The sequence below is a fragment of the Passer domesticus genome, chromosome 1, assembly GCF_036417665.1.
Source record: "Passer domesticus isolate bPasDom1 chromosome 1, bPasDom1.hap1, whole genome shotgun sequence".
Classification (NCBI taxonomy): Eukaryota; Metazoa; Chordata; class Aves; order Passeriformes; family Passeridae; genus Passer; species Passer domesticus.
The window spans coordinates 50,921,031-50,937,920 of record NC_087474.1 but is presented as its reverse complement, the minus strand read 5'-3'; the positions used below and the strand labels follow the sequence as shown (position 1 = coordinate 50,937,920).

General features: G+C 41.0%; 1 protein-coding gene and 1 long non-coding RNA gene across 3 annotated transcripts in view; both read right to left on the bottom strand.

Annotated features, from left to right (window-relative positions):
- EGFR (epidermal growth factor receptor) overlaps positions 1 to 16,890 on the bottom strand; it is a 152,556-nt gene that overhangs the window by 130,554 nt on the left and 5,112 nt on the right. The gene's annotated exons all lie outside the window — the stretch shown is intronic.
- LOC135300280 (uncharacterized) lies at positions 841 to 15,340 on the bottom strand. The gene is made up of 2 exons (XR_010362145.1): positions 15,262 to 15,340; positions 841 to 2,455 (listed from the first exon to the last, which is right to left on the bottom strand). It is a non-coding gene; the product is annotated as an uncharacterized LOC135300280 (long non-coding RNA).

The window sequence follows — 16,890 nt, the reverse complement described above, 5'->3', positions numbered from 1 at the left end:
TAAATAATTTCCAGTGAAATGTGAAACTACAGTAATGTACAAAACAAAATCTGGGATTGAGCAACTGAACTGAGAAAAATCCAAAGTGTCAAAAAGCCCCCGCTGCTCTGTTGTGAGCACGGCATGAAGGTAACAGATGTGTGCAGCCCTGAAACCATCCTCTCTGCTCCTCTCCCTGCCCTGTGCCTACAGCGCTCAGCACTCCTTTTGCATCCATCAGCTTACATAAAGCTCACAAGCTGCTGAAGTCTGAAACTCATGGAAACATAACGTGGGGAAAACTCCCATTTCACGCTACATCTCCGTGATCAGCATCATGCACAGATGAAGTTTCAACTTCTGCATCCGCCGCCAGATGACAGATCAGTGCATGAACACTGAGGGCTTGAAGGAAGGAGCCAAGCACCACAAGTGCCTTGGGCTGGGCGCGGGAGGTTTCACAAACACACACCAACAAATGTTACGGGTCTCCCCCAGGGAACTTGGGGGGAGCGTTGAACATGATGCAAATTGCATGGAGTAACAGTTTTGCCCTAATTTGTACATAATTTTGCAGCATAGCTGCTTTACATCCAGTATTGTGCAGAGGAGGAAAGAAAGCCCCAAACACTGCCTTGAGATCACAGGCCAAGTGCTTGCTAGAGCTACTAACAAATGTGTGCGTGTGTGTCAGCATGTGCGTGTAACTCCACAGCTCTTTTCTCCACCCCCATACACAGCGCAGGGAATCTGCTAATGCTTAAATGGTGGGGAAGGTCAAAGATTTATTGTGAGAAAGCCAACAGTAATTTTGCTGCCTCTCTAGAACACTGCAAATATCCAAATTGCACAGCTTAAGCAGAAAAATAAAAGTTACACTTTAATTTCAGACTTTAAAGAAACTCTAAGTTCATAGAATCCACCACTGAAGGTACAGACCCACCATGTATTTCCATAAATTAAGAGCAGCAAGCTATTCCCTCATAAGCAGAGCTCCTTCTACATAATGTGACAACAAACTTTCCAAAGGTAGAACTGGAATGTCAGAAACCGCCTTGCTTACAGGCCTGCCAAGAGCCCAAAATCCCTGCCTTTCGCAAGGATTTCTTCAACTTTCCTTGTACCCCTCCAGAACAAGAGGCATGCAAACACTGTGGCAAGAGGCAGAAAGAGCTCGTGGAACCACTGTGGAAAGCACTGGAAGCAGGATTTTCTTTAACAGCATGAGGGATGAACTAAAGAGAGGTTTGCTGTCTCCCCAAGTGCCCACTTGCTTCTGGTCACACACACGACTTTGGAGAACACCATGTGCTGCAACTGTGAAGCGTCCCAAAGAGCAGACATAATCAAAGGCTTCTTCAATCTCTGGGCTGAAGAGTGGCATTTTGAAAGATCTTATCTGACCCCCCAGGCTGGTCCCAGGCTCAGTCTTCCCTTTTGGGAACACATTTTTCCATGGAAGAAAGCTGCTAGTGGGAAAGACCCTCTGTGCTCAGGAGTGGCTGCATGTTGCAACACCCTCGTTTGGCAGAGGAGGCTGCAGCATTCCTGCAGCTGTCCTGGGAAGCAGCCAGGGGCTCTCGCTGAAGGTGCTTCATCCTGTGTCCAAGTCTTTTATGAGTCCCAGACTTGCACAAGAGGACTGATGCCAAGTTCAGTATGTTCTTGGTTTTACCAGCTGCCTTTTTAAATTAAATTATTCCAATTCATAATGGGATGAGAAACTGAGTACAAAATGAATAACAAGGTGCAAAAGCTTCATTTGATTTTGTTCAGGTTCCTCAATGTTTAGCTGGGGATGTTCACTCCACAGCCCAAGGCTTCAGTAAGTGCCAGTGGCTGATGCAGACTTTTCTCTGGTAGGAGAAGGAGGTTAAAAGCATTAAAGTGCCAATCCCATGTAAAAAGCATGGTGCATCTAGCCTGTCCTGTGTTAAACTAATGCTAAGTGACATAAAAAGTGAGCATCTCTATGTACTTCATCCCAAAGCTTCCAGCAATTTGCTCCATTAACAAACCTCAAACCATTTATTTTTTCAATCAGTTGCATTTTAGACCTCTGTGAACTATTTCATTCACTGCAGATACTCAGAGACCCGGTACTTTGTGATTTTTGCTCTCTACACCTTAAGCACACTATGGAGAAACACAGGGCAACACTCAGTGTCAAGGTCTCCCCAGCTTCACTTTTCAGACCTCACCACAGTGATTGGTGTCACCAATGAAAATTTTCATTGCTATGTAGGGGTCTTCTCTTGCATCATGTAAATTTCTCATCAACTGGCAACTTCTTGCCATGATGATTGCAAAAGCAGATTACCAAGCATTCAGCAAATTTGAGAAGAAATCCTGAGGATGCTACATGAGCCAGCTGGGTTTGGATGGCACGTGCCCTGTCCAAACAGCTCGATCTTCAACAGTGAGGGTAATGGAGTGAACAAACCAGGCCAGTAGCTGAAACATTTTCTAAAAATCACTGAAAAGAAAATAAAACAATTCAATTGCTGGCCTCACTCAGTACCATCAATACATGACAGAAAGCAAGCACTTGATTTCAAAGGGGTCATTAAGCCTTAAACTAGCCACTTAACAGGAACGCCAGTAGCAATACTGGTCAAGTCAATGTTTGTGCATGATTACACTTCAAATCTAAATGTGAAGCTGTTGTACACAACAGGATCTGTGGAGACTTGTTTCTCCTCCTAATGGATTTAAATTGACAATAAAATGGAGCCCAGGACAAAGGTACAAAACAAGCTTGAAGAACAAACATGCATTTTCAAAACACCATGGAGTTATCAAGGGCATTTTGCGTTGCCTGTCCAATGCACATAATTTAAAAGAAAATATTCAATTAAAAATAAATAAAATTGTTGGGGAGGAACACCTTTTGGATCACATAATAGGATGGACAGCCATCATATGGTGCTCTCTTCCACGCTTCCAAGCTGTAAGATGCTTTTCCTTCCTATGAAGCTTCGTGCAAAGGCACAAATCAGCCCTGAGAATGCTCAGCCAACTGAAAACTTATGGTGAGGGCAACAGCCGAGTGGTTGGGCAAAGGCATACCTCAGGAGAAAATAAAGCAAACACAACATGACCAAGATTGGCATTAGGTTCTTTGGCCAAGGAGAAGTGTCCAACCCTCTTTTTCACAGCTCAGTCTGGCCAGTTTGCTGCAAGTATCCTTGTGATACAGTAGTTAAGTGCAAAAGTTGTGCAGCACCTTTTGCAGGCTTTCCAGATATTACAGGGCTAGTTTTACCTTATAAAGGCCTTTTGTCTTCAGAAATCATGTTTAACTGCAAAGCAGCTATTGTCCTGAGATTTTTGCCAATGGACCAAACTCTCTTTCAATGGAAATTAGTTATGCATTCCTTAGGCCTCTACGGTATCAAGTGCTATTAAAAAAAGAAAGTAAGAATAGAGATGTAAATATCCCACCTGTTATCCTGGTATGCTGCAGAAAGTAGTGTCACTAAAAAACACCCAAAACCCAGCTGAAAAACAGTAACAAAAAGCAAACACCCAAACCAGAATTCACTATGCCATGTAGGCACCTCATAAATATCCTCTTTAAGTATTTACCCGCAGCTGAATTTGGATTGCAGCAAAAAACCTAATTTGTATTCAGCCAAAGGATTGCTGCTAATGCTACAGAAAAAACACAGTGCAGATTAATTCTCAATATTAATGAAAGCAGAATATCCTAAAGCTGCGAACTAATAAATATGCAGTCATGGCCAATGACAGTTTGTAGACAACATATAGTTCAAAGCTTTATAAGTTTCTTTTTTTTTTTTAATTCCCTGCTTTGTTTTCTATTAGTCCACAACCTAGAAACACTGACAGACTTTGCAAGCAAATGCCATGGACAGAAAAATTAAAGGGATCTTAAGGAAGCTGTTAGGCAGACCTCACCTAGAGAAGTTTTAACAGGGTGAATCATGCCTAACCCAAACACAACCTCCCTGCTTATCGAGGAGGCTCCAACCCCTGCTGATGCCAAGCCGGGGCCAAAGAGCAAAGGCACAGAGCTGGGCCAGCATGCCAAGGCTGTGAGCAGTGCCAGGAGCCACGGGACAGGTAAAGGCTCCCCCTTGGCATGCCTGGACAGTGGCTCCCACGGGGGCATCGCCCACCCAGCGCAGTGTCTGGCGCTCGAGGATGCCCACACACTCCTTGGAAAGTCAGAGGCAATTAGTAACAGGTACATTTCCTCAAAGCACTGGATTGTGTGGCAGATTCCAAACTTGCACTTACAGCAAGACCCCAGCACTTACACACTGCTGTGGCTTCACTCACCCTTCGTTTAACATTTAAGAAAATGAAGTCTCTTTAGTACACACAGCTTGTACTGCAGCACTTAATTCTTGATAACACACAATTACTTGGGGTTGGGGGTGGGGTGGGGCTTTGACCATATCAAATCTATACAGCAGACAATTATAATACACAGATCCTGATTTTATAATCCTCTTTTGACTATCTCATGGGAAATCCATTATTCTGATCCCTATACAGTCAAGTCAAACCCACCCAAACAAAATCAAAACCAAAGGTCTCCCCAAAATCTAGAGCTTGCTAAGGATTTGATACTTGAATTCAGGTAATTTTAGCTCCTCCTTGGGGTATCTTTTTCTTGGGCATACTTCTTCTGAGCAAACTTCTTTCCTGGGCACTTATTCTGAAACACTAAGCCAAAATCCCCTGCTTTATCTGCAACAGATTATGATTTCCATGCAAAATTCCTTATTGCAGTTGCAGTGAGCTGAAATAAATACCCAAAACAACAAAAAGTAATTGACAGACTATGGCATAGGACTTATCTACAATGAATCATAAAGAACAAACTTTTTTTTTTCCCAACAAATCCTATACACCTGACAGCCCAGACTGGGAGCAAACCTGAAAGACTTGCATCCCTGCATTTGAACATTGCTTTTCCTGACTGTATTACCCAGGTCTGCTTTCAGACCTGAGCACAGTACCTCAGCATTTCAGCACTGCAGAAGACTCATCTAAGGGTAGAATATAACCTTATGTTTTCATATCACAGTGCTGCAGACACTTACACTGTCCCCTTTTCATACCTGTGCATGTTAAAGTACTGTCAGCTTTAGGTAACAGCTCCCATGCAGCTGCCTGCAGCACAGGCAAATGTTTGCTATTCCTTCCTATAAATGGGAGATATCCTAACAAGCTTGCCTGGCTTTCAGAAGCCTTTGGTGTTTAACTTAGTCCATAGCTAAAACAAGCTCTCTTTAGCATATCATATCGTATACAATCAGGAAACACAGCAAGGGAACATATGCATTTTAAACTGGAATCACTAAGCATTAGGAAATACGGAGTCCATGAAATAACTTTCTAAACCTTGGGAAGCTTCCCCTCCCTGACATCAGCCACTCACTTTCACTTTGTACACAGGCTGTGAGTTTATGGACAAAACACCATTTTCAGGTATTAACCCTACCTACCACCACATCCTTTAGGCAAGGCCCTGAACTTCATGTACTGAAATAATGCCACTGCCTTTAATTTTAAAATTCAAAACAGACTGTCCCCTCAATGTCTCTATGAGTAGACAAACAAATAAATTTCCTTCCTGGGTAAACTACTACGAATGGTGAACCCAGTTCCTCTGCCCCTGGGAGCTTCTTTTAGATAAACACTCATCAGACTTCTAAGCTTTTCTGCCTCTATGTCTCCAAAAGCATTTTTAATATGCATCTCAAGCAGCTTGTTAAAAACCTGCTAGTGCTGGAAAGCATTCCCAACGTAACATTGAGTTTATCATCAGAAGTTAGTGATTAATTAGATATCAGGCAGACAGGCTGGATTTTTGAAGGCGGATTTTTCCGAGATAAATCACTGCCTGCATTCAATTTTTGATGTAGTACATTTAAAGTACTACATACAAATAGCAAAATATATAATTAAAAATTCTGCTTTTGACCACAAACTGACTTGTTTTTGTTGTCTCAGGCAAATTATCATACATGTTACGTGTCTGAACACTTTCATTACACACCTATTCATTTTATACAGTACTGGGGACATGCAAGACATATCTTTCATGCACTGGACTCCCCTGTCATATTTGTACCAGAGCTAAACTGAGTTTCTGAAGAAACTTCTTTGTGACCCTCTCAATCAGTTTTTCTTATTGTTTGGGCAGCACCACAAAGGTGCTGTTTCCAGTCCTAGGATACAGTCCCTATTGCTGCCTTTAACTCATTGAACTGCCAAGTGCTTTTGGCATTTGTTCAAACAAAACATACTGAGGCTGTAGGATGGTTATCAAGAATAAACCTGCTCTACCATCCTAAATAAGAGTGACAGTAAATATAGTTACCAAGAGAGAGAATTCATGAGAAAGATCCGAATGGGGATTACAGAGATGGAATATCAGCTTAAGTGCTGTGGGTTATACCACAGCGAAGGTGTAAAAGGTAGAGGTTCAGAAATCATCCTAAACTGATCTGTCAATATTTGTGCCTGCCTGACCAAGGCTAGGAAGGGAAAGCTGTCTTACAACCCAGCATGGCTTTCATGCAAAATTGTGAATTTTCATAGGGATTTTAATGACAACCTATAGCTTCACCAGGGCTTGGGTTCAGCCCTGAACATCCAGCTATAGCAGGGTCTTCTTACGCCTCAGTGTCTTGAAAGGAAAACTCACATAGGTTTACACTACTAGATTCAGACTAACTTAAAACCTTTCATAGTCTTTCCTAGGCCTCTTGCCTCCCCTAAAACAATTACATTTTATAGTACAGAAACTTTTACAATGTACCGCTCTAATGTTTAATAGACAACAAAACATATATACACCCTTCAACACATATTCCTTGTTATATCAAATACAGGTGATACACAAATGTAACATAAAGCCTTGTCCAAAATTCAAAATAACCCATTAATCAAAACTTCTGATACTTCCAGTTACTCACAACTTCCCTTTCAATCATTTTCAGTGGCTCATTGTAGAGAAATGCCAGGTATCTGCCCTCACCAGTCACACCCCACGAAAGTGTTACAACTGGAACCTCTCAAAACCATCACTCCCTTTCACAATGCAATTTTTGTCACCTGTAAAACAAGACTCTTGAACCCGTACAAATTCTAGCCCTACACAGAGCTCAGCTGATTTCAAAGGGATTGTACATAGATTTGAAACTATGCATCTGTCAAAGAGCTTGCTGAATTAGATCTATTGCTATTTCTTTCTGTTAAGAACTTTTCTCAACTTCTGAAAAAAATTTATGATCTCCTTCCACTGTAGCATTCACCAAGTGTTAAGTTCCTACTCTCACTTTAGCTACATGCACTTTAAAAATCTGTCTAATGTACTTCTATAAGTGCTACATAGATGGGAGATGCTTCAGTACCGGGTGGCACAGCAGTTGCTGTGGTAACACCATTTTTTTTTTAATGATAAAGCAAGAGTGCCAGAGGCCTCCATATACTAAGAATTACATATTAACATATCATCTCAGGCCTATAGTAAATAGTTCTCAGGAAGAGAGAGAGAGAGAGAGAGAGGTGTATGCTATATAGACATGCTTCTTTGCAAGAGCTCCCATGTAAAAATTTTGGCTTCAACACATCCAGTGTGTGAGTGAAATGCCTCTCAACTCTATAAAGTTCATTACAGCAAGTTTAGACATAGTTCATTTTTGCTAATCCATAGGACCACCACTTTGGCTTACAGAAATCAATGCCTGAAGCCACAGCGCTTTATATAAAGAATAAAATATATAGAAATATATATTTTATTCTTTGTATAAAGAATATATCTAGAAATAATATTTTCAGAAAAGAAAATGGAAGGACAATTACCAGAATATCTACTTACTAGACTTACTTGCCTGACCCAGGCAAAAGACTCATTGCAAGTTATAACACTGATACCATAAAATCTTGGGATGTGATTATCATCTTACCTTCTGTTTTGGGAGAATTACTTTTTGGCATAGTGCTCATATGTGGTATTCCATATCAGTTTTTCCCTTTAAACTAGATGAGAAGAAATTTCTTAGGCAAATAAGTAATAAAAAAACCCTGAACCTGCAGTGGCAGGCAAAATATCCACAGACTTCAAAGGGATATAATGCCTATGATTTGCTGGATTGAGCCTGAAGAGAAAATGCATGTCCCTGCTGCAGTGTTACTGTAACTGAGAAGCAAGAGCTCCAGCTTTTCTTCTCTTTCCTCCAGCTCTCCCTAATTTCACCTTTTCTATAAGCTTCCATGTATGTATCTGCAATGCTTTTTTTCAAAGTTGCACATTCTGAAGCTGGGGAGGCAAATAATTTTGAGCCCCTCCTTGAATTCAACTTTACCACCCCCTGTCAAGTACATCAGGAAAGTGGAGATAAAGCAAGCAAGTTTATCAAAGGGCCATTCAAGATCAATAACTTCAAAATTATATTTTTCTGGGGTAAGCACTCCTGAAGTTGTGTAGATGGAAACTGGAGAATATATTCCCTCAAGATATTTTCCTACCTCTACCATCAACCCCTAAAGAAAATAAATATGGGCAAGCAGTAACTCTAGGAGGACAGACCTTGCGTCTCTCTTTAGCACATTTCTGTTCCCCTCCTTCTCAGAGTACAAAAATGAAACTCCACCTACAGGCAGGTACACCAGCTCTTTCTTTCTATCCCATACTGCAGAAGTGGAAAGTCCATGTTGAACTCTTCATTAAGCTTTGTATTAGCAATGCTTACGCATTAGATATGTTGAATATCACCAACAAAATATCAGAGCTGGAGCAATTCACTGCTTGACTAAACTAATGACATATTTTCCTGCCGTCCTCACTGCATTATCAGTGCAGTATTAACCGTGATGTTGCTTAATGCACTGTTAAATACCGTGTGCTATTTATTTTCTTGCAAAAGCACTTCCTTCTCTTCCTACTTTGGATTAAAGCCCATTTTGCATCACACTATGGCGAATAATTTACCTAACCAATCATGTGGAAGGGATGAGGGAAATAAAAAGGAGATAGGAAGCTAGTAGCTGTGAAAACAGTTTGAAAGAGACCATACATTGACACAGCTTGTAAGTTATAGCCAAACTTTAAGTGCTTCTTTTTTTAAATAGAGTATTCATGCTTATGAAACTAATTAAGCCTTTTTAATGTTCATGTTCTAATAATTGTAATGTAAAAAAATCCATGGTGAAAGCTAACAACAGAGTAGAAATATAGTAAATTTAAACTATTTTTTAAATTTTCCTACAAATCCTGCACTGACATTGCCTATTTCTGCTGACCTCGTGAGCAACTGGCAGAGGTAATGAAAAAGTGCCTGTCCTCTACACACAGGAACCTCCAATGTAAACCCACCTCAGCCCAAGCCAGGTAAGGGACTTCTGGGCAGCTACAGCAACAGTGGACCTGAGCCATCAATTTTTAGCTGACAGCATTTTCTATTATTTATTATTAAGAGTTATTACATCTTCAGAGCAAAAGCCTTATTTTATGAAATTACATTAACAGAATTGATGGTAGCAATTTATTCCAGGACCCTAAGATGTTCACTGACAATCTAACAATGGATGGAATTATTGTTGACAATTTTACAAAAGCTTTTATCAGAGTTTACGGGCCGTTAAGCCCAACAGTGCGATCACCAGTACAATATCATCCCTCTCAGTAGTACAGAGCTGGCCCATAACTATCCATTTGCTAATCTTCTCTATTATAATCAGTCTGTTTACTTAGAAGTCATATGTTTGCTATTTCTGAAATTATCTGAGTCTCTGAAACTGTATTTTAGTCCACAGATAGGATCCAATAGGTCCCATGCTAAACAGGATAAAATAGCCCTTCTTTAAAATTCCAACAATCAACTCAGATTTTCTCTTCACAAGTTGAAATACAAAACACAGGTTTAGCACACCTGTATTAAATTACATTATACAATACAATAAAAAAGGTGATAAGTCACCCCAGAAAATCAAAGGATTCAGTTCTTGATCCGAGTTTGTCATTGACACCCTTCCAGGCCCTATGCTGACAGGAATTAATTTGGCTGGTAGTAACTAATGACCAGACAGAAAAGAAATAGGGAAGGTGTTAATTAGCTATTTTTACTCTTAATTCACTGAATAGCATGTGCTCATTGATGCAAACCAGACTGCTGCTGTTCAAATCAAGATGACTCTCATTTAGAAAAAGGGTCTGTTCTTCCGTTTTTTGCACATGCTAAGTCTTTCATGTGTCAGCAAGAATTATCCACACATACTGATGGGAGCATCTTACACACTGCTGAACACAAACTTCCTTGGTGCTGGGTTAGTTCATCTACCATAGACAACTGTGATAAACTGATGCAGCCTAGGGGATCTGCCTCATTAAGGAGGGAAAGAGAGAACAAGAGCAGATTTGAAATAATAAAATCATTAACAAGAGCACCTTGAAGAGCTTATTAGGTAGGAAACAGACTGACAATACCATTGTTCAACATTTAATTACTTTTTGAAGACCAGATGGAAATAAGAGAGCGTTTCAGTGGTCATCCTTTCAAATTCAAAACAAAAAGACAAGTATCAAACTGATCCATTAACTGGGCATGTATCCTAAAACAGATGTTTGAAGAAATAATGAGATCCTACCAGATAACTGAAGATGCTTAAGTTTCAACTTCACCTCTTACTGCAGACTTCCTCACTGCAAGAGGTCAAATTAGGAACTACAAATTACTTTTACACCAAATTAAAAATGCTGCAACTCAATTACTTATCCTTACAGGCAGGTGGAAGCTGAACACATAACATAAATCTGTCTTACAGGCTTTCCTTTCCGGATCTGCTGTGAAATACTTGTCCCTTCTCCTACTCTCTATGACTGAACTTCTGCCATTCATTTTGGGGTAGCGATAATGGCATCAGTATCTACCCAGATGTTACAAACATGGCAATAAAGGCAAAGTGTGGAGCTGATACACCTTGCCAGCACTTTACTCAGTCAACTGCACAGACACCAGCTCAGTTCTCATGTTGGTCTTCCTCTGCTACACGAGTGAAACTTCAAATAGAAGCCTGTGCTGTGTCCCCAACATGTTTGGGTGCACAGGGACCAGCTAGAAGGGGCTTTTTTCATTAGAAAGCCAAACACCAAATGGTCCATCTGTACAGGCAGTCAGCACTGGCCATTGTGTCTCACTAAGGACAGTCTCAGCATTCTGATGCCAGTCACCATTCGAATATAGAACCTGAGGTGTAAAAAACTCTCCTGCTGGACATAATTAATCTTGTGTTCACATTACCACAAGTCTCCATTAGGAAAGATCTGGACCAGTACTTGAGGGAGGGGAGATGTGACTGGTTTTCTGACAGCTTGGTTTTTAAGAGTGTTTTCAGAGCTCAGCTAAGGGAGAGAAGTTAAAGTCACACTTCCACAATTTCCCAACTCTCCTCAAATGCCAAGGGCCCCACGTCGTACCTGCTGCTCTGTGGTGCAAAACCCATGTACATGTGGAAACCTAACAGCTCCAATTATGGTCTAGCTGTGACAAATCAGCTTCCAGAGTCAGGATTTTGCCAACTAACACTTCTGCTTCCAAAAAAATTGGTTTGTTTTGTTCTGGTTTAATCGGTTTTTCACTTGGGGTTTTCTGTTTGTTTTTAATAGGAAAGAAAAAAAAAAGTCATGTACTTGGTACTGAAATAGTCTGAAGAGCAGTTAAAGAAATGAGAATGTCAAATTCCATTCATGAGAAATAAAAACGGAAGAGAAAAACCACTCCGGTAACTTAGATTTTCATTTTTAGAGGTCCTTGCTATTTAGCAGTTTCCAAAACATCATGCCCACCAGTCACTCAGACTTGAGGATACCTCCCCCACATTTTTGTGGGGGAAGACTTCTTTGTCTTGTGCCCAGTAGATGATCTGTGAACTTTCAGATTCAACACATGAGAAACAAATTTGTCAAACATTAGTCATATCTGCTCATATCACAGCTGTCCCTTCCCAATGATTAAAGAAAATGAGGAAGGTTTTATTTTTCTCCCAGCTTCTAAAATTTGTGTAAAATTCACCACCAATGCCTTCATGTAACTTCCACTCTCAGAAGAAACAGTGATCACATATGCAAAATGGTATTTTTATCTGGCACTGAAGATATGTTATCTTCATTATTTTGAAATCGCTTTTATCAATTTTGTATAAATCTTGTGTTTAATGTATCTTTCATACTATATTAACTGAAAAAGTTGGAAAGAAACACGATAGCAAAATTTTGTCCTGAATAGAGCAGATGATCACTTGGCCAGTAGGCCCCGAATCTTTCCATATCCCAAGGCTCCATATCATATTGATGGTCCAGGGCATATTTTCTTAAATTAATATTGTTTTGTACACGGCACAAACAGATATGACAGAGTAGTAAAGTGACCAGACATTTTTTTAAATACTATTTTCACAACACCAAAACCACCTGGGAGTTTTCAGTTCCATAATATAGCTACTCAAAATTACAACAAAGTACAAAATAACAACATCAGGAAACAAAGGACAAGCAGACCTTTTCTTCCCTACCTTCTACACTGAATTGCAATGCTCTCATCCAAAGTCCAAATCCAAGAGCAGAAGTTGCAGGTGACCCATGAAGCACATCCCCTTGGAAACACCAGGGGCAGCACATAATCCATGAACACGTCTGAGAAAAGCAGTTTTCTGCACCTCTGGTTATGCACATTCATGGGAGTTGATGGCCAAGGAAGACATGAAGGAAAGCTAAGACTGCAGCAACTGTAAATATTTGGGAAGCACCTGCTTGAGCATTGCCCACTAAGATTACATCTTGGCCAGGTGATTTCTTTTTCCTGTTAAGAATCTGTTTGTAGGAAATGCACAAGAAAATATAAGTGTAGAAGATACAGCACAATGCCACCTGTGCAAAACATATGTGCACCTCATTTTAATGTGAGCTCTGGTTAAGTGGCTTGTGTTGAAATGCTACCTAGCATTCAAAGTGTAAACCAGCTTAATCATATCTATTGAAAACCACATAATAAATAACATGAAATATGCAGCATGCCATCCTAATTGCAGAGGTTGTCTCACTTACTAGAAGTCATTTATTTATTCAAATGACTTGAGCTACGTGATTCAATCTGAATCATGGGAACTAGTTACTGATTTGTGCAAACAGCCTCTTCTTTGCTAAAGGCATTGTTGAAATAACTGACCCAACTGCTAAAACAAGCTTCTTCCTTGAACCCTGCCTCCTTCTTTAGTTTTACTTCCTGAGTGAACTTCAGAAAACATCACTGTTCAAAAAAAACCACTGTAAATTCAATAAAAAAATAATAATTCCAATGCAATGAATTAAGTAATGCGATGGGAAAATCGGTATTTTCAAGACGAAAAAATTGCTTAGTAATAGGGAACTGCATATGCAGCCATAAACTTCACTTTGCAGAACTGAAGTACATAGCTCTCAAGAAGAAACATCCACCACCTCAGATGTGATTCAAACTTAACTTTCAGAATTGCACATATGTCTCAGAGCTTAATGGGGGAGAGGGAGTGAATACCTATCCATGAATACATATTCCCAGACAGAAGAAGCTACAATTTTTTCTTTGTTTGGTTGGTTGGTTTTAGGTTTGGTTTTTTTTTTTTTAAGTTAGGTCTTGCAAATGTTAAAACTGCCATCATAACTGTGCTGCAGCTACATTAAAAGCATAATTTAGGAAACAATACACCTGCTTACACCCAGCCTTGATTTGCAGCTACTGTCTCACAGTGCTGTTATTTCAGGAGGTGCCAGGGCTTCCCCGGGGCGGAGGAGCAAGGGGCCAGGCATGCTGAGCCCTACGACAGGCAGGGAGTGAGCACGCCTCAGCCAACAGGAGCCAGGCCAGATGCTTGCCACCACAGGTCACCTCATCCCAGGCTCCGGCCAGCCTCCATCAAGGGACATGTCCCCAGGGAAGGGCACACGGAAGGGCCTTCAGGAATGGGAAGAAAGGATGCTGTGCATGAGACATTTTTTCAAAGCTTGTGAATAAGCCCCAAGTAGGATGTTGGTTACCTTCAACTCCAGGCAGTGTTTATCATTGGCTTGGGCATGGGGTGAGAGGCCAAAATACTAGCAGGCAACTTCATCAGTGGCCAGATGTATTGCCTCAGGCAGGCATTCAAAGTCTCTGTGGCTTCCAGCCCTTGAATCATGATAGGTAAAACAATACTTTTCCCTATCTAGGAAAAGTGCTGTGCGAGCTCGCAGTGCCCCAGTGCCAAGACTGGCTGATTTCCAAGGCTTTCCGGGTTATCTTTGTATTTACTGCAGAATCTGGTGATGGGAAGGCAGGGATTATGCCACCATATCCTGATTACCAAACATACAAACGCCATTCCCACAAAGTGATAATTTTCTCCTTATAAAAGCCAGAGCTAAAATACTACTATCCTGTCATCAAGACAGCTGGTTTATATCCTCTTCTCCTTCCTTCCACCTCTTACCCAGAAAACATCCTGTCTGGCATGCTCCCTGCCAACTCATCCAGCCCTACTGGTCTCTGCACCCAGGAAGGAGCCATCTACCCCAGCAGAGTGGTTCTGGCACAACTGGCTCTGAATTTAAAAAAGCTTTGTTTTTCAGTTTGGGATGGAGGGGCTGGCAGATCCCTGACTCTTCCAAGGAGCTGGATGATACTCTGGAGAGGCTACCCACCTTTCACACACCACCTTTCCAAGGTAAAGCAACCAGAGAGAGGCAACTGCTAGACAAGAGGGCTTTTAACCCACTCAGAAGCGTTGCTGGCCCTTGGGGCATTGCTCCTGCTCTGCAGTGTCACCCTGCCTGCCCAGAGCCCTGGCCTGCCTCCAGCAAGGAGCCTGCAAGGCTCAGGCTCCTTCACTGGAGCTCAGCTCAGATGGTGAAAGGGCCAAATATGTGAAGGCCAAGGAGGTAATGGATACCAAGCTTTTTTAAATTTAAACCTATTTATTTATCCCTATTTCATTATTTTTGCTATTTCACCATTTCAATTTATGAAAATAGAAAGAAGCGATCACAAAGCATTTTGGACTTCATTTATCTCAGTGCTCACAGAGATCAGAGCAGAACTATTAATGTGTACACAAATGACAGTTTACCCCACTCCCAAAGCCTTAATTTTTTGAGACAAGCTCAGCAAACATACCTTGGCCAAAAAAAACTAAGTGGGAGGAGGTATAAGAAAATCAAGTGGTATTCTGGTATTTTCAAAATAAACCTGCAAATTTTCATTTCAAACAACATTTCATTTTGCTTCTTACCTGACTTGAAAAGAAATAGTATCAAGTCAAATTTGATCTTCCAGATTATATTAAAACAGGGCTTTTTTCTTGGTGTTTTGTTGCAGGGTTTCTTTTTTCTCTTCATTTCACTAAAACCACCCTGATATACTTGCTTCAGTATGACTGGAAATTATTCTTTTTTCTAGTTTTTTTTTTTCCTCTTCAACCACTGAAACAAACAAAAGCCACCCATGATTCAATGCACTCTGCTAGGAGAACATGCATGTGAACACGTAGATGTTTACTTTCATGTACGCAGATGTGCTGGGCGGACGAAGGAACGCTGGCAGAAGGAGAATCCCTGCATCTGCCTTGCACGGATCTGTCAACAGGCAAAACACACTTTGCATTGAAGCTTCCAAATGAAAGCTATGGGATACATAAATCCAGCACGTCTGTCTCCTAACTATGCCTTCTGTTTGTTAAAAAATGATTTTTAAAAGGTGTGGTGTGGTAGCACTTGCACTTGTCAATGGCCAGCCCACATGGCCGCATCTTTTCACTTTGGTCATCAGAAAGATTTCCTGTTTAAACACACAATCTCACAGGTAGTTTTCTCATGCTTCTTCCTTTGAACAACCCTCAATAACATTAAGCATGGAGACCACAATACCCACACGTACACATTCCCCCCTTAAGACAAACTACAAAGTCGTGTTGCAGTTCCTAATAAATAACCACCTTGCTTCAGGAGAAATAGGCATTTATTTTGGTCCAATTTCTCTGCACAGAGGAGTACATCTTTTTTTTCCACATTTCCTTTAAGAATGACTTATTCTGCACATACTAATGCCAAATGTTCTGTAACTATTTCTGAAATTAAAAAAAAAAATACACTATTACTCAATACTCTTAGGTCAGCAGAATTCAGCCATAAAAAAGGAAGCATTACAATTCCATTTGCCATAGTTGGAAGTCAAGAAGTAACATAATCAGAATGAACTGAAATACCACTAGGTCTCTACTGTACCAACTAATAGTGTTCCTGGAAGATTCTGGAAGAAAGGGAAGGTTAAATCCATATGTACTTTACAGGATCAGCGTGCACTGTATTAAGCGGAACAAGGACTGTCAAAGTCCACAAAAAACACTAAGCAGCGGATTTCCACACTGGGTACCATTAATGGCTGGAAAAACATAATTCACTGAACACTTGAACACTTTCTATCAACACCTACACAATGCTGACAAACCCATAGTGCAGGCCTTCCATGTACTCATGGATTTCATGAGCTCTCTGAAGCCAAGAGGTAAGAACAGCAGTGGTGCTCAGGAATGGAGGGCTTCTGATAGGTCACATCCAACTCATTTCTTGTACCATCCTTATCACCAGAGGTGTGTGGCATTGCAGAAGCTTTGTTTAAAGGGTGATCCCAGCGGTGAGGGCCCCTCATTATTATCCCTGTTCCTCCACCATAGAGCGCAGCATCACACAGCTCCCAGCCATGGTCCCTATCACAGGTGCTGCGTGAAGCACTGCTCAGGATCCAGAGAGGCAAGTTCTGCACTTAGAGCAAGATGTGTTGCTCAAGCTAACCTCGAGGCGAGTGCGAGACAGGCAACTATCCCTGTCACCGCAGAAACTGCTGCTCGAGTGCTCATCGCAGG